The 19206-nt window shown below is 31.9% G+C and overlaps 1 protein-coding gene across 1 annotated transcript in view; it reads right to left on the bottom strand.

Annotated features, from left to right (window-relative positions):
• The window catches only part of LOC123014591 (discoidin domain-containing receptor 2-like), a 37032-nt gene extending 18539 nt beyond the window's left edge, over nt 1-18493 (bottom strand). The window contains exons 1-2 of the mRNA XM_044413784.1: nt 18222-18493; nt 8539-8615 (exon numbers count right to left, since the gene is read on the bottom strand). The gene's annotated coding sequence lies outside the window, so the exon portion shown is untranslated. The remainder of the gene's footprint in view (nt 1-8538; nt 8616-18221) is intronic.
• Nucleotides 18494-19206: the final 713 nt, after the last annotated feature.

The raw sequence follows: 19206 nt of genomic DNA, 5'->3' as shown, positions 1-19206 counted from the left end.
GACGTTCAGGCTGATTATTAAAGAATTAGTTTTATCTGCGATCACAATCTAGATGAACAGAGTGATAACTATGTAATAATAATTAGTAGCCTTATTCTGAAATGACAGGTTCCATAGTGGATTAGAATGTCGCCTGTCGATGCTACTGAATATTCAATAACACGTTCATGCTTTGTTTCAACATTTTAATCCTAATAAACATCCCGATTACCAGACAATAAAAAAATAACAAGTCGGCGTCTTTGTGGCTGATAAAGATTCAACCGCATGTGACGTGACCGGAACATGGCAAATAATCCATCGAATAGCAATGACAACTTCTTAGAAAAAATATATGATTTTATAAAAACGTTGAACTTGACCATAGCGAAAATTGAGGCAGTAATGCGTGTCGCAAATTTAAATAGTTGTTACTCCTGAATCTAGAGTAAAAGAGATCAAAGAAAGACAAATCACGACAAATTAAAGTTGACTCTGGAGGTCAAAAATCTGAAATGTATAATCACCAGTTTTAGATTTTTCCCACAAGTTCATTAAACTCGTAACTAAATTCACATTTTGTAAAAAGTTAGTTAGCTGAAAGTAGAAGCAATTTTAAATTACGTTATAGACAAATTATGTAGAAACAAATATAATTATTAATTATAATTTTTTTTTTTAATATAAAATGTAGATGAAAGCGGCGTTGATAATATCGAGCAGCTAATTTAAATAGACCTCCTACGGTTGGTCTAAAGTGTGTGGGAACATAAAAATTACATGTTAAATCTCGTAAATAATTAATAAATAACAATTTACGAGGTAGCAACTGGTGCTTGAAAGTCCGAACAACCCATTAGGTAATTTGCTCCAGTGTCCATAAACGTCCAAAGAATTTTAATGTGGTTGGGGAAAAACAACAACTACTTAATATATTTTTTGATTGTCTAAAATACAGTAACAGCTTTGTGCTAGTGACACATTAATAACACTTTACTATTGCATTTGCACAATGGCATAATTGTAATGGACGTACACATTGCAGAGAATCGATCCTTGAAATGTATACGACTCGGATTTCGCATTCAATGAGACTTCATTTGAATTTATGGTTTCTGTAGTTCATCGATTTTAGTTTCTAGATAACGTGCATTAGCATATAAGGGCTGCTGTTCTTGCAAAATATTCAGATGGTGCCACACGCAGTCAGATTGTACAAGCAAGCCAATAACACTTAAGGAAGTTTTTGTTATACACGTTGCAACCAACAGAATACATAATCCAAGACAATTATTACAATTTAGTATAGATTGCTTAACTTTGGAAGGAGGCTAATAGACTATATGATGGGAATGACAGAATGTACAAGAAAGTTTCTCGAATTTAAATTTTTATTAAATTTCTCTTATAGCGCTTTTTCATACGATTATATTTTCTACTTCAGTAATTCTAATTCCACGAAATTCTTCCACTGTTTTTGCCATTACTAAATTTTCCAAAAGGAATATTTTTACTAATATAAATTATTGCTTATGTTCAGTTCATAAAATCTCAAAACCTGGATTATAGATAATTTAGGGGTCAGAGAAGCAATTCAAAAGAATCAAGCCAAAAAACAAATGTGAAACAAAGTACTAGTTATAAAAGTGAAAACAATAGAAATAAATAAAAAATTCAATTTGATTGCTGTTTTCTTTAAAATGATGAATTATTTCTCTCGAGTTTTACTTATGTGCAACAAGATATTTTTTATTGATTCTATTTTTACAGTTTTATTTCCAAGTGATCTATAAATAAATTCAAAATGTAGACAGTAATCGGGATTATATGAACAGATTTTGGTAAATAAGAAATAAAATATAACTTGCATGTATGTATGTACATAAATTACTTTTAAAGAACGTGCTAAGAACTTTAGTTCAAAATCAATCGCATTTAATTTTATCTCCGATTCAAACGAGCAAAACTTAATGAAAAAACTCAGTGGTTAATTGGTTTGAGTAATTTTTAAGCACTGCTTTATGAATGGAGTACAATACTTATAAAGAAATTGCATCAAAAAAATAACAATGGGCTGCTTGGTCATAAATAAATTTGTTTGTACGGATACGGATTATTCTAATTGAAAAATCGATGTTCTAATTTAATTGAAAGCAGTTTCTTAAAAAAATATAGCTTGCGCCTATTGAAATAAAATTCCGTTATTGATCTTGGTAATAATTTTGTTTACCATTTGCAAAGTAGTAGTCAGACAATGTTTTGTTGTGAAATGATTATTTCGACTGAAAGTGAAGCCAATTTACACTAGTGACAGTGCCTCGTTTGTATAAAGCACTTCTTGATTATCGAGAATATAAAACAAAGAGTTCTTGTGGCCAGTAATGCTCTAATTCAGTTAGTCGATCCGAAAAGTCTGGTTAATTAAACGTAATAGCTTCGTTCACTTATTTAGGTTGACAGTGTTTACATTTACATTAGACCTCTCCGTTGTAGACTCGTTTTTATGACAACAATTTAAGTCTGTTTGGGTCACAATCGACGCAAGGTTTTCGATCAATCCGATGTATTGGCTGTAATACATTCATTGTAGAAATAAATAGAAGGAAACGCAGATATAAAAGTCAATTTCAGCCAAGAGTCAATAACGGTCAGTTTACACGTCTCAATATAAGGACCCACTTGAGTCCAAAGAAGTAATGAATAGTATCGATCGTTGGACAGCGAGGGTCAGAATGGAAAACTCGAGCATCGACTTTAACTAACGAAACGGAAAAAACCGGGGAAAATGTAATTTTATTACCATGATTTATGAGGCTTGAGGAAATATCAGATTTTTAATATTATGCTGGCCCTTGTATGCCCCAGTTTACATTAGAAGTACTTGCACAAACAGAATTGATTCATTTCTGGATTTTTTCGACCGTACCAAGCGATGCCAACAGGAATGGTCGTTACGCGTCACAAAAATAACCGGGTGATTCTTTTCCAACATGCGATATCTGATAGAAAATATATTGTCTGCAAGGAGGAGGCCAAGGAGGTATTCACTTTACCGTGAACGCCGGCAATTCTTTTGATTTACGTTATCGTTTGTTTGTTCGGACGCGAACGCTGGAGTGTCGTTCTGACTTATTGTTTTAGGTAATGAGCCCATCTCTCTTTTCAAAAATACTCAATGAAAGCTCTTTGCCAGTCGTTTGGGCCGTAATTTGAATACAAATTAAATAAGAAACTCAAACGCAACTGTGAGCAGCGGCCTTTATACATTTCTTATCATTTACCTTTTTGTTCAACTCAAGTATTCATAATTAATTCACGAGAAAATATGTCACCCATAAAATATTCGTATGTTGCCTCATATTTTTCCTCGGAGAATATCGCGTAAAAATACAGAGGAAGAAGATATTTTTCTGCCCATAACACAAGTAACGATCATTAAAAAAAACACAAAAATGTTATTGAGTATTATTAATAATCTAAAAAATATATTTGTGTAAATGGTAGAAGTTGAAGATGAACTAAGTGATGTGAGTATATTAAGAAAATACTTCAGTAAATGGGAGAAAGGCTTTCATTATTCGAAAAGCGATACAACGCTAGAGAGAGCAGGAATGTAACAGCAGACAACAATCAGCAGGGGCAGTTGGTTGGCTGCATCCTTGAAATGCAGAGAGCGAAGACCTTCTTCCTGTAATAATTACAGCAGAATATCTCGAATTCCATGTGAAAATTGTTGACGACATAAAATTAACGCTTGGAAGCAAGTCCGAGGTCTCTTTCAAGGAATCATTTCGAGGGATTAAGTCGCGACATTGATATGCAAGCAGATTACTAAAAAAATATTTTCTTAATCCTAAAAACCTGATTAAAGAAATTAATTCCAAGAAAGGGAAAATGTGGCATGTACCGCAGTAAACTCTTTGTTGGGGTTTTAAATTGCAAATTCGAATTTCTCCCTCGGGTAACAGAGTTTTAATACTTGGTGTTAATATTTAAGTAATTTCTTTACGGTATAAACACGAACTCTTTGAAGAAGTTTGTCGTTTGAATCTGACAAACTCCATCGAGCACTTAACTTGGAAAATGTTATATTGAAATTACTTAATGGATCAGACCACTCACAGTGTTGATTGTGCTTGAATCAAGTAAATTTAATTTTGGAATTAAGACAAAAACTAGAGGATAATTCTTGTTCATAAAACGGAAGCTTGCTGCTTGATTAATATTTGCCAAGTGAGATTACAAAAACGATCGTACTAATGTAATTTATTTGGCAAATTTGCGAACTTCGTTTGCCTACATTAGTAATTAAAAAGTAATTGGTACGAACAGCGAGAAAAATATAGCCATTTATGACAGTCGATTTTTATTAGGAATGAACGGACTTGACACCACCGCAGAATGAAACAAACATAAAAAAAAGTCAAAGATTAAAAATTTTAAATAATTTCTTTGATGACTGCTGGGTAATTCAAGATCAAAATTTCTTTGCGGTTTTACCAACTTCACCAAATCAAAGTATTATGACTCATTTCCTTCATGAAACATCTGTGTAATTTGAATAAGTATAATTTATCTCTCCTAAATGTTGGTAAAACTACGTAAGTATAACTTAATATGTATTAGTCAGTATTCACATGTCTGATTCCAAAACGCCAAAAAAGTTCTTCGACTGTTAGCCATAGAAAAGCATAATTATTTTCTTTGTTGTTAGTTTCCAAACTTTGAAAATAGTTTTCCACGTAATACTATAGGTTATAACTCAACAGAAGAATAATTTATATATTCGCTAGCATCAACGATGAAAGTTTCCGCAATGTGAGAAAAGAATTTAAACTAAGTAGCTTTGCCGCTATTATAGAAACTTTAAAACATTTAAAAATAACAATTTGTTTTGCTTTCTCCTCTCAAAGATTAGTTTTAAATCTTTATAATAAACAAAATTAATAGCACAATTAAACCACGATCTTTATGCATATAAGATCACATAATGAAGTTGTAAATGCAAAACGTAATCACTAAGCATAGATAATGCCTATGAAAATTCTAGGAGTAATTACGTACATTACTCTCTCGACAACTAAGTAGCTTTGACAAAATGATCATTAAGGATTTAATTAAATGACGTTTGCTAGTATTATTAAGAAACCAATAAACCGATTAAAATGGTTGAATGGTCAATTAAAGATAAGTATGCAAATCAAAATAAGTAAAATGGAAACAGCAGGTGCATCCGCTTGAGATGAATTTATTCTGACAAACCGATATGCAATGAAACATCACATTCACTTCATTACTGTAAAAAGATATTAGAAGTAGAAAATTACAATTAGCGAACATCATTTGCAAATGCTTGCTTGTATGATAACGCTTTTACAAAATATTGCTGAATAAACAAGCTGAGTATTATTAAGTACATGTAGTTCTTAGTGCAAGTTTATTTCCACACAAATAAACTAAAATAAAGGGTTAATTTCAAACGCAGTGCGGTTGAAGCATAGAGAGGAAGAAGGTAAACGAGCCATAAGAAAATGTTAACTACAAAGTCAGTGTTTCCTGCTTTTTGCAGGAGATCTAAAACAGCCCTCTTGTGAAGTAGCAATACAAAAAATTACTCCAAAACTAACGTTAAGGAAGCTAAAACAACGACTAAAACCCAAAACGGAAATAGATTTTTGCTCGCGTAATCCCTTTAAAAGTAGGTCAACTGGCTCTCCTGCTGGGGTAACAACAAAAAAAGTAATTAATCCATTTTTAAATAACTCATGAAAGAACAAAGGAACATACATCAAACTAAATGCGTTCGTGGTGTGTTTCTTCCGCTCTTGCTGCGTAATTTTCGCGCAGTCGGACACGCAGCTTGCTGTGCTAATTGAGCGAATCCCTTTACCTTATTATGTTACCCGAGAAGATTTCGTTTCGCTTAAAGACGTTAATTTATAATTTTAGCCTAACGAGAAATAAATTTGAAAATGAACAGAGCCCATATTTGCTTACTTGATTAACATCAGACGTTGATGAGGGAATAATTTCATATTTGAGGCTTCAAGACATCAGAATCATCTAAATTACCTAACCGCTCCTCGATTCCTGTAATGTAGACAAGACGAGGGAAATTCGAGTTAAAATCTTTATTAAAATTAATGAAAAAACTCCGCTTTGTGATGAAATGATCCACTGATGTGTTATCGCTCAAAACAGGGAAATATATTGCTGTAGCAAACAAGATGACCCCGAGATTATGTTATCAAGTAAAATAGTGCCATCAGGACTGTTTTAAAGGATTCTACTAGTTGTCGATAAAGATCTGGGGCAACGTTGGGATGCCATATATGCATCATAAATTGCGGCCGCCGAAGTCCAGGCTTATCTCCACAAACAGTTCCGGAAAGAGCTGCAGGGTTCTGTTTACACTTCCGGTGGCCATCATTGCGATCGGACGGGTCGGTCGGTAATACAACGCTCTATGCATACTAAACACTTGAGCACCCTATAAGCGATAAGAGACCATTCAACGTATGCTGGCCCTAAACATCATGGCCACTTCAATGTTTTCAATTTATTACGTCCATTTTTCAGTGGGTTTTCTTCTTCGCTCACACACGAGACCATTTTGTAGATAAAACCAGTCTCTCAAAGTAACAAATGTTTTTGCCACCTATCTTAAAAATTAAGTAACATGTTTTTTCATCTGGCTAAAGCTGCACATTTTTCTTCATTTTCTCAAATAGCCTGATTCTTTTAACTCGATAAAAGTCTACTTTATTGGTAGAGAGAGATATTAACGGCCAGTTTTATTGATCAGTGATTTTTGGGTAACTAAATGTGACAACAAATCGTTTTAATAATCATTAAGTAGACATTATCTTAATTACAAAATTCTCCAGATAGCATTAATGCAAGGCATCGGCTATAGCCATCTGAAAAACTAAATTATTAAACCAAAGTACTCACAAGAAGCTTAAATGCAGACTTTTTAACTTTTTTAATAATCCAAGTTTTAAGGATTTTTCAACGAGAAACCCGACCAAGACAACTAAACATGCACCGAAGTAGAAGCACAAAATTAGTAAATTTTAGTTCCTCTTCAATAATCCTTTTCAACTAAATCTTGCTCAAAAACCCATAATCCAGCAAAAAGCTAATTCAAATGCACCTTTTTAGACAAATCATTTCAAAATAATTTTCATTGATTTTGTAAAATTTATTTTTCATAACAACAAAGATCTTTCCTTTTTTGATGTAAAAATGATAGAATCAAGGCCCATACTACAGGAAGATTTCCGGCGGTATATTATCATATCATATTATTCACTTTGATGGGTTCTATTCATCTCATCTAATCAATGTAAATCCAATCTGATTTAAGTCGGTTTATTTAAAAGCTTCTATTGTGTTTTGATAGAAATATGTCTAATGCATGACAAATAAAGAAAGAATTATGTGATCCTGAATTTTAGAGAAACAATGAATTTAAACCAAATGCTTTTGACATTCAAAATTTTATTTTTAAACAAGTGTCACAGGTGCACAGACAAATATACTTGTCAGTTTCAATATGTCCATTAAATACATAAAATAGCATGCATCATTTATCACAACACTTCTAGTGTTTTCATTGCTTTGAAAAATATTTTTGAAATAAACCAACCACTTCAATTTATTATGTTCGACTTGTTGTTTTAAATTAGAACGATATAAAACAAAACACGGAAAAACTTTATCATATTTTCGTGAAAAAAAATGGCCATCAATTTTTCATCTTTCCCATTTCTACCAAATGAAATTAATTTCAAATTCAGTTGTAACAGCAGCCATTTTTCCTAAATAAAAATAAAATCAAGGAGCAATCTCTGCTAAATTGCCCCACCATATGTGTCAAAGTTTTACAAAGAAATCTTCGAATAAAGACGCGCTAATCATATTTTCCTTTTAATAATCTTCAACCCCTTCGCTTGTGCTTCGTATATTAAGCTATAAAGGCGCTCATAAAACAAATAAGAGTTCTTGAAGCCAAATGTTGCGAATGCCGCCTTTGTTATTTTGGTGTATTTCATTTCCCAGACAAACTTGCCATCCCATTGTATTGTCTGTTCCCACATTTACTTTGAACATACGCATGTCGCTGTAATATTTTTTTGACACGAAATTAATTGTTAAGGCATGGGAGCGTTGTATCTTCTGCTCTATTTTTAAATAGACTTGATGTCCCTTAAAGTATAAGATTACGTTACTTGGATTCGTAAATTTGAGCAGCAGGTGCACCCATTGTGGGAGATTGATTTGAGGATGTTTATGCTTTTAAAAAGATGAGACGTGGTTACTGATTGAGCTTTCAAAATAGAATTTTTATAAAAGTTTTCGACTTGCACCAACAACATTAAATCTACATAGTAAGCAAAATATATGTTCGTATTATAAAACAAACGCCGCATAAAATAAGCCACTCCTTTAAATATTTGTAAGAAGTAATCGCAATTCAGAGAAAGTATATACAACAAATATTTGAAGAACAAAATAAAGTAAACATACGATAATGATAGTAACAATAATACTTACATTTCTATTTTTAATTCTTCTACTCCATGCAAAAGAGTTGGTCGATTCTTCAGCGCTTTGACAAACATGTCATCTTCCTAAAACAAATATATTTCTGTAGTAGTCACAAAAATCGAAAAATTAGTTTTAAAAAATTTAGGTATGGGTATGTTCGGAATGAAAAACCAAAATATTTAGAGTTCTCGTTAAATTAAAACTAACATAATTTTAGTAACTAATTATTTTAAAACTATAAGGTGAACACAAAATTTGCGACATTGCACAAAATTAATTAAATGTAATTGAATTAATTCAATGTAATTCATAGTATCCACAATAACAATAAAAAGATTTCTTAATAGATATAACAAAATGTAGGAAAAAACTTTTAAACCAATTTTGCAAAAAAAATCCAAGTTTCTATCATTTTCAAAATCTTTATTAACAGTTCTAAATATGTAGGTCCAAAACTATTATTAACAGAATAGTTTTGTTAAAAAGGTTTTTCTATATAGTCGTACAAGCTATTCCCAAAACTACATCAAGGAGCAAATAACATACTAAAAATAGTCCTTCCCTTTAACATACAACCAAATATGTATTTGATTTATTTAAATTGCAACATATTACATATTACCTAATAAAAAAGGCACATTTACTTATTTTGGAAAAGAAAGGTTAGATTTGTTTAAAAATAGATATAAACTTGCAAGTACCATCGACTTAAAATTTCACTTTGCAAAGTAAATATGGGTTGCAAAATCTTCCATCTGGGAGCAATGATCAATGTTTACTGAAACTTTTACTTTGAAATGTTTGCGTTTGTCACATGTTTTATTTATTTTCGTTTTCCCCTTTTTCACTTGAACCTATTTTGATGTTTTATTCTTCGAGGGCGGAATACATAAGCACTGTTTTCAAATCTCTACACTTTATGACAAATACAGTCGATATATTTATTGCTTTTTTCATGTATGCGGCCCCCATTCTCATCAACTATAGTCACTAATCCCGAAAATAAAAATCCTTTTTATTGATACGACATATGATTTCTGAGACAAATCCAGAAAATTCGAGCTCTGGGACACAAACAACATTAAGTTATGCTCAATGTAAGTAATTTTGATACTTTTCGACAACGGGGCCGTTTACTACCTTTCAAATCAGCTAGGGCGATTCGTGAGCGAATTTCTATAGCGTCATTATAACAGAGATAAAATTTTATCCTCACTTTTCTTCGTTATACGATATTGATTGTAATTGCAATATGTGAGTTGTTATACGGCGTATTGGTTGGTGGACCTCGACTTCGCTGTCGCCTTGGGGACTATCTTTATTGGCTTTTGGTGTAGGTTTGTTCTGTTCATTTCTTCCGATTCCTCGTCAAATGACATGACGTGAAGCTGCGATTGATTGGCTTCTTTGATAAGAAAGGCGGAAAAGGGCTGGCGCCACATTAAATGGGTATCATATCCTCCTATATATCTTTATGATGCAACTTTAATGAATGTCGGCATTCATTTTTATGGTAAACTGTGAGTGCTAAATGATTGAATACCATAGATGATGCGAATCAGCACTAATGCAAAAAGTATCGACGCACCGCAAAAGTCAAAGATTTTCTGTTATCGATAATGTTTTCTCGTCCTTTCATGTAAAATTCTCAAGACTTGTTTGTCAATGTAAACTGTAATTATCTGAGAATTGAAGTGAATGACACTGATAGTTAAAGAAAAATAAAGATTTGTACGTACGATTCATCATATTCTAAGAACCGTAATGATAAAAAATTATTTAAAAATCTTCACTGCAGCAACTGTGTTTAATGAATAAATCATTAATTAAACGATGATGAATCTTCAGGCGATAAAACGTTTTGTTTTGTGACCAAATAATACTCTTTTAATGTCTTATTTAACTTTTGACCTTTTTCACTTAAAACTTCGTTTTGGTCATCACTTGCTAATAAACATCATAAATGAGATAATACGATAATTTATAGTAAATGATAAATCAATCATTATTTCAGATTTTCTGAATCACTAATCACTCAAACGAAACGAATCTCTTGTTTTTCCTTTGTCGATAAAGACGTTACTACTGTCATAACAGACTTCTCTTGCAATGTAACATATTGATTTCATCCATGTGTTAAAATATTTGCATACTTTTCAATCACTGTCACTGCCACTGCCACTAGTCCTGCATTAGCCAAATTGGTGTGACTAGTATTTTTGAACTATCAAAAACAGAAAAGTTTCTCACAGTTCATTTAAAAAAAGTGTAACTCTTTAAAGGGTTAGGTTACAATGGTGAACAGTAACCCATGACCAATTTGCAGCTGGCAACTGACAGGAGGAGGACCTAAATCATTCATATGCAGATCTCATATAGTCGCAATTTTATAGAAGTTCAATTGGACACGTGTTGGAAGTCTGCAGCTGGTGTGAGTGGAGTAGGTATTCACTTCCCGACAAAAGGATAGTGTTACACTTTATAATGAGATCAACGTGCGGCCATAATTAATTATAATTCAAGCTAGATTATTAATAGGTTCCCATTACGTAAAATATTCATGAATAAAATGAAATTTGAGCTTATTGTAAGTTGATACCCACAAATCAATTGATTCTATTTCTGAACTAGGCGCAATGAACTTGAAATTTCATTCACTTTTAGTCCTTGTTGGTAAAAAGGGTGTTACCAATTAGTTTGCATGTCTTGGCACTTCCCTTTGTCGCCGTTCGCTACCTAACAATGTCATTCCAGCTCATCGCTATCTTGTGTTTTTACTTTGAGATTATCCCTAGGTCTTGCAAACGAAATGGTTTATTAATGGGTGTTAAAATCGGAATCTTATCTTTATATGATCAAGTACAATACTAAAAGTAGGTTTAGCAACGCTAGCAACAACCATATCTATATAACGGGAAAGTTTAGGGTAACGAGCAAGGGAATTGGTTAATATCCGGCTAGGGTGTTAAAGCGACAAGGGCTCAGTGCTAACGACCCGGGTGAACCACCCTGTCCTTAATTATGACTCTTTTGAGGTTGTAAATCATCAGTTTAGGCTGTTTTATGATGTGGGTCACTTACGTGATTCCAAGATGATGTCTTACGACTTAGACAAACTTTTAGTGTCTTGAAAATGATACAAAATTAGTTCATGCCAGAGATGAAGAGAGAACTTAAAAGAAATTAAGAAAAAACGAATATCTTTCATTAGCATAGACCCCTAATACAAGAATAAAAAAAATAAAAAAAACAAAGTTAATTAAATAAAGCACCAAGAAAATATTTACTTAAAAATGACAAAAATCTTGATCAACCACAGTATAAAATATTTCTACTTAAAAACTACATACAAATCAACCAAAAAATTTAAACAATTCCATATCTAAAAATTTTGAAATTCTTTATGTCGCTGCTTCACGAAATAGAAAGTTTACAAATCTTTCAACACAATGTTGGGAATGTAGAAAATCTCGAACACTCTGTAAATGGCATTTTTGTTGCGTTTGTATAAAGTGCTGATAGACATAAGTAACAGACATCGTAAAAATATTCATTGGTCGAATTCTCCAAGTTCACTGAGTTTTTTTATAATATAAAATCGTTTCCAAATATAATCATCAATATTAGTGTGTTTTTTTAATTTGGCGTCAAAGCTATCCATGAAAGTTTGATTGTGAACGAACCATCGTATTGAAAGTTATTATCTGATATTTGACAGCTCGCGGGGCGTATTAAAAATTGTGGTCCGTTCACAACACACTCATATTACCGCCAACTATGACGCTAAACACCCGTTAAATCATAATGTATACAGGATGAATATAAAGTATGGAACTAAGCGGTTTTATTTTTGATCATTTGCCTCCAGAAAATAATAATTAATATAAATTAAAGTAATATAAAAAATGTGATCGTATTTTCAGAACGAAATTTTGTTTTGTTTTTGAGTTACGCAATTTTTTTTTTGTCAAAATTGCCATTTATGTAAAAAAAAATTTAATTAAAAATTAAATATAAAGCAGATAGTTGTAATCCATAGAGTATAGCTTTTATGAGAAAAATGATTTTATAGTGGGTTGCCATTTAAAAAAATATATTTTTTTGTAGAACTCAAAAACAAAAGGAAATTTCGAAAAATTTTATTCTTGTTAAATCATCACATTTTTATAGTACTTTATCACTCATCAATTAGTTTTTTAAAAAAATAAATAGTTTAAGCAAAAAACGTTTGGTTCCATACTTTTTATTCACCTGGTATAATTTAATCAATAACTAAATAAAAAAAAAGTTCATTATTAAATGCAGATGAGATATTTTATGCATTTTATTAGATCTCTATCAACTGAAGAGAACAATAAAGTTTACTGAACATACGTGTAAGACTGTATAGCTGAAATTTTGTTGCCTTCTCTTTTCGCTAAATGCACTTTTTAAGTCTTTTTAATTAATTTTCCCAATTCTAAGAAAATAACTTAGGTAACTTTGGTAAAAATATTAAAAGCTACAAAATGTTTTGCATTAGATTTGACAACTTGTTTTGCATTGCCTCACCACGATTTTGTAAAAATTTACTAATTTATGCAATTTCAATTTAACAAATTCTCATGTGACATTGCTATTGAAAATTTGTACATGCAATCAAATTATTCGACGAACTGAATAAATGCATATTTTCAAATAATTTAATTAAAATTTTGAATTATTGGTATAAAATAAATTATTTCCACACCGTAAATCCTTATTTTTAATTTCAGGCTTAAATTATTCGAATATTCGATTTTCAAATTACAAAATTACTTAACCTATTTATTTTCAGTGTTTTTTCTTCCATTTTTTAAATTTCTCCCATCAATTTCTTCAAAAGTAAATCGCCTTAAGATTACAACAGTAGTTGTAAAACAACCATATGAATTTCTTGATATCACTTCTACACTTCTAAACCAGCAGGTGTTGTTCTACATGATTCTTGGTGTTAGGGCGTGATTATGTAAATAGAATGTTAGCAATACGGAGCAACAGATGCTCGGAATGGCCGTGGAAAGGCCTAATCAAGAAAATTTTAACAATATACCATTGTACAAAATTTTATGTTAGACACTCATAAATAAGTACACTTTGTAATTCATAATTAAAACTACAAAAAAATTCTCAATAAACTTATAGGTACACAAAAATTGGTCAATTATTTAAATAACTTAAAAACTTAATAACTCAATCCACGTGACATTAAGAACTGTAGATTATCCGTTAGAAATCGCAGAAAGTATGATAATCTAGTCATTATGTCTATTTGTATAACTAACAATCATATTCGCTTTTCATTTGAACTTCACTAAGAATCAGATTAGACAGTGGAGTGTTTGTTTGGTAGTAGTATGAGTGGTATGTCTACACTCCACTCAGTACTCAGCAATTTGTCCGTTGCCGATTGCCAACAGTCGTTTTGTAAACAAATTGAATGAAGAAACTGAAGAGTGCTTCAAGTCGTGGGTGTCAACAGCAAGAGGCCACCCAAGTCCGTGTGAATAACACCGCCACTCATCAGTTTCTCGTAATTATCACAATTTATTTTTATCATTTCTTTGTCTTCTTACCACTGACCAGAATAGTGATTGAGAATTGAGACGGGTCATGATTAAAAATGCAAATGGAATTGCCTTTGAAATAGCGTTTTCTTGTTCACACTTACTTGATGGCTCTTAATGACTAGGAAATGTTGTAAAATTGACTAAAGTTAATTTAATTTAAAAAAAGTAATAGAAAAAAACACTTCGTAACGCGTTTAACTCTTTTATTCTAACTTTAAAAATTAATGAAACTATTATAAATACTCTACTTTTTGAAACAGTCGCAGTACTAAGTGGTGAAAAAAAAGCCTGTGGATGTCTAAAATTGTTGCATCTTCATTCCAATCCAAAGCAAAATGCAAATGAAATCCGAATGACTAGCTTTATTACTTTACAAACATGCTCAATTCATTACATTTCATTCACAACAGTTAAGATTAGTTGATTGATATTTACCAACAAACACAGAAGCGGTACTAAAATGCAAATTTCCATAATCTTCCACCTAACATCAAAGCCCACTCCCTATTGTTTCAAAATGAAATGAAATGTTAAAAATCCTCTCAGCACTTGACATCACGTCAGCTACTTACACACATGTTTTCCATTATCAGGGTGTCCATCCCTTATTAATATTTATTAATTTACTGGGTGTGCATCCACTAACAAGGTAGGGTTATTCGTATGATGGTCACGTATTTTTGAAGGGTAGGGCCACACAAAATTCACGTGTTATTTAATAGGGTATAAGCTTATAAAGGAAATCACACTGAATATTTATAGAGGAATAAAAATCGTTGGCCGGTAATGAGATTTCACCCTTTAGAAGAAATTTTCTAAAATGTGTTAGGTACATTCGAAGTCTGATGTACTTAATGTTTATATCATGTTATCTTGACATTCTGACCTACAAGTAATGGAAATTTAGGAACAATAGGGCAAAGCTTTAGGCCGGGATTATGATTACACAATGCCTTTCCGGACGGATAATCATGAATTATGAGCAGTTCTTCGGACAAAAAGCTTCTCTGCTATGTATAGTTAGTTACTGTACAGTAATTAAGGACGTTGCAATGTTGTTCTTGTAATAAACTGATTAAATTAAATAATGATCCATTAAATATAGAAATTCTATTATATCAAGCGTAACATTTTTATTTCTACTTGAAAAATTTTAAATGCATAGAGCGTAATGAACATCACAATTTTCAAATATTGACAGAATGTGGAACGCTCTGCAGCTTAAAAGGATTTAATTATTAAAACTCCACGAATGAAAATATTGTATAACCGTATAACCGTTTATATTCTAGTCAGACATTGTTTTAAACGTGTGTTAATCATGGAAAATGGAGGCACAGGAGCCTCACCTGTAAATATTTATTGAGTGAAACACCTGCAACCAGAAAAGTTTTATAAATAAGTAATAAAATATAGATTCTGACTAAACCTCCAGAATGCAAATTAAATTGGAAAACAAGTGTTGTAACACGTTATAAATTTTAATAAATTAATAATCCACAAATTCCAAAAGCTACAATCATTTAAAAAAGCAGCAGGATAACTCCTTTTATGTTTCCGAATTCGAATATACCTACGTTACATCCAAAACTTAATTACACAACCCTCCGCTAATCTGAAGAATTCCAAACACCCGACTTTCATCAAGAACAGAAAATGAGATTGACGCAAGGATTTTCCTCAAACAAGTCTTCTGGTATTCAAGATCAGCAGGATGGCTGCAAGCGTTCTATTTCAGTGCCGCACCAAGTTATCGAAGTAATTTAAAAGCAGTTCGCTATGTTTTTGGTGTACATTCTTCGTGTGCTTTTGTGTTTTTCTACCAGGATGTAATGATTCAAATTTGAAGAAAAGTCACGACACAATTTATTGCTCGGTTTCGAGTGCGTGGGCTAAGACAACGAGCAGGAAATGTTTCCATTAATAAGTAATAAATTAAGAACGGTGACACAGGAAATGCAAGTTAGCTGGAAGAATATTACAGTGACGAAGACCAAACACCTGTATAAGTGTGAGTACTTCAATTATTCTCAAAGTTTAAAAGGTTTTATCAGTTTTTGCTCCCTAAGGCTAGACTGATAAATATAGACTGAACTTGAACTATGACAGAGAAACAAATCATAAAATCGTTATCGTTATTATTAGCAAGACTGTGTTTATTTATTTGATCAACTTTATAGCAACTGTTTCATATTTCCTTGAATCGAAAGAGATTTACGAATAATATTAAGGTTTAATTTGATGCATAGTAAAAATCTACAAGCATTGTTTATTAGGTATTTTAGGTTAAATGTAGTGTTAATTAATCTAATTTGCAGTAATTAGTTTGCGATGATGACTGCTGTATTTTATTTGAATTAACAAGAAAGCAAGTATAATTTTAATGCTTTGGAGAGAAGTTTTCTGGTTCTGCAGGAATCTGTAATCATCCCATTGGAATCATTTTCAACAGCTCCACATTTTATTCTTCATAAAATTGACAATTAAGTTCTGATAAACAGCTGTCGGAATTTCTACACTCAACAATGTGTAAACAAAAAACCGGAAGTACTAACTTTATGTTAATTGCTTTTTTATATTGTTATAATTGCTAACAGATTTGGATTGGATCACATTATTCAAGCTTATTAGGGATGATGTCCGGTCACGACTTGGCTCATTATTCGTGGGTATTATCACTTACCGTTACACCATTATAATTTTTTGATTTGGTGGTCTAAGTTCAGCAACACATGCAATTTAAAGTTTCAAATACTTATGGCTATTACTATCCAAATCAAACTAATAAAAAATGAATAATAGAGAAATTCGCCGAGGACCAATTCCACCAATTCCACAAAACAGCTTTTATTGCAATGTTCTATAAGATTTTCTTAATAACTTAATCTACAATTTTCACTACAGTTAACCTGTGAGATTTTTGGAACTTAAATATGTGCGAGTGATGCCTGATCTGAAGACTACATTTTTATACCACGGATAGACATACAGCAAAAATTTTGTACGCAAGATAACTGAACAACGAATGTACAAATATAAAAACAATAAAATTTACAAATGATTTTTAACGGTTTTAAAACCCAAAGAAAAATCAATTTCGGTGTTAAATTACTTATTTAAAAAATAGTAGGGCATTCCTGATTAAAATCTGTGTAGCTTTTGTAAATAATAAAGTGTTTTAATTCGCGAATTCTCTAATTAAACTTGGGAAGTGGAAATTGTAAAAGTTGCAATACGAGAAAGGCCTCTCTTAACGTTGAATTACTTCAGCACGTGGCTTATGAAAATCCCAATAAAACAGAAAAAGATCGTAAAATCCAACGGTAGAATTGCTTTTCATACAAGACAATAAATACTCAAGTTTCTTTTTAATAACAAATTGTTTATGTAATCACTTTTTTTCTGCTAAATCGCAAACTTTTACAATTTATGAGAATATTTTTGTACGAGTACATATGGTAATGTAATTTAGTAATACAGCATTCATCCAACTCACATTTTAAAAATGTGTCCAAAAACAAAAAAAAACTTGTATTAATTTTTAATTTATTTAAATAAATGTAGCCAAAGAGAAAAAACTCATGAGAGCTTCTTTCGTCACATTTAAACACTCACAAAATACAGGGATTTTAAGTAAACTTGAACAACCTAAGATCCTATAAATACTGTCGTTGCTTGATTCAAGCGTTCAACCCCCAATAGCGAAGTGTCAGATATGACAGCTACTCCGCAAGCAGCCACGGAAGTTTCTGTCTTCTGTGACCCGAAAGTTTTCTCCCAAAGAGATACTCGTAAACCTTTGGTGTGATTGATGAATTGATATAGCGCCTAATTACAATTCATCCACGGGAAGCTTTTTTCTTAAATTAAAAGCTTTTCAATTACATTACCAAATGAAATTTTCGTTCCATTGTATGTAGATTAAAAAAGAAAAGCATAAAATTTTGGTAATTGGATTTGATTAAGTGGAAACAATAATTGGAGGTGGTTTGGTTCTTCAGCCGTCTCTGAAATGCGTGGGTTTAATCAAATGCCGGTCGGTTCGGAACAAATCAAATTACACATATGGGCCGACCATCAGCAAACGCAGAAAAAACTCACCCTAATGTAGCAGAATAATCCAACACGCAATAATAATTTACACCACACTGAACTTGCTTATCCACGATAACCATTTAGAACTTCCACATAATTAAACAATCCCTTTACAACAACAAATTCAAAATTCGAACGTGACTCCACAATTTGCCTAAAATGTACCGCCTAATTTTATCGGCTTAGATACGGATGCCTTAATGTTTATTCTGGATTACATTACACATATACGCGTGTTCAAGTCAGAGACATGTCGACGTGAACCTCCTCCTTAAACGCACAAGTTCGAACTGTTATTCGCGCTTGCCCACAGGTCTCATCCAGTTTCCCCTTCTTCAAAGACACCCCACTCTATAGTATTATAGATATTTTATATATGGCCAATTCCGAGTTTACACCCTGAATTTTTATAAGGTAAGCTAGGTGTTAGATGACATTAGTATCTACCATAGGTGCACACTGGTATCTGTTTCGACCAAGTAAGTAAGTGCACTACTACTTTATTACCACTAAATATTTTATGTTACAAAATCGTAAACTCCAAATGATTAAAATTGATGTAATAGCCCACTTCAGTTTGTACCCCTTGAAAATAACCGAAAGAATTTTTTTTTACTTTCTCCCTGTACCTAACTACTTATTTTCAGAACTTCTTATCTTTCAACTGTTTAAAAAGTATCTATTTTGAATACGGGTCCGGACCTCAAAGGGTTCCCGCACGGACTCTTTCCGTTGCCCAATTACAAATTTAAGAAAAACCAAAATAATTTTTTTTATATTAATTGTTAAAATTAGATTCTGATGACTAAAAAACTGTTATGTCAACTTGAGCTCTCCATTTAATCAAGAAAAATTTGGAGCCTTTTATTTAGAAAAATTTATATATGAGTATTTGACTTTACTCAAACGTAACGTTAAATTTTGGGTGATTTTTTTAATTATGAATCCATCAAAAGAAAGATCTTTTAAATGCCAAAATACGATTTCATAA

This window comes from Tribolium madens, unplaced genomic scaffold, assembly GCF_015345945.1.
Source record: "Tribolium madens isolate multiple individuals breed KSU strain unplaced genomic scaffold, Tmad_KSU_1.1 Scaffold_97;HRSCAF=244;Tcas5.2_LG3a, whole genome shotgun sequence".
NCBI classification, from domain to species: domain Eukaryota; kingdom Metazoa; phylum Arthropoda; class Insecta; order Coleoptera; family Tenebrionidae; genus Tribolium; species Tribolium madens.
The sequence above is the reverse complement of the archived record's forward strand: the minus strand, read 5'-3'. Positions and strand labels throughout refer to the sequence as shown.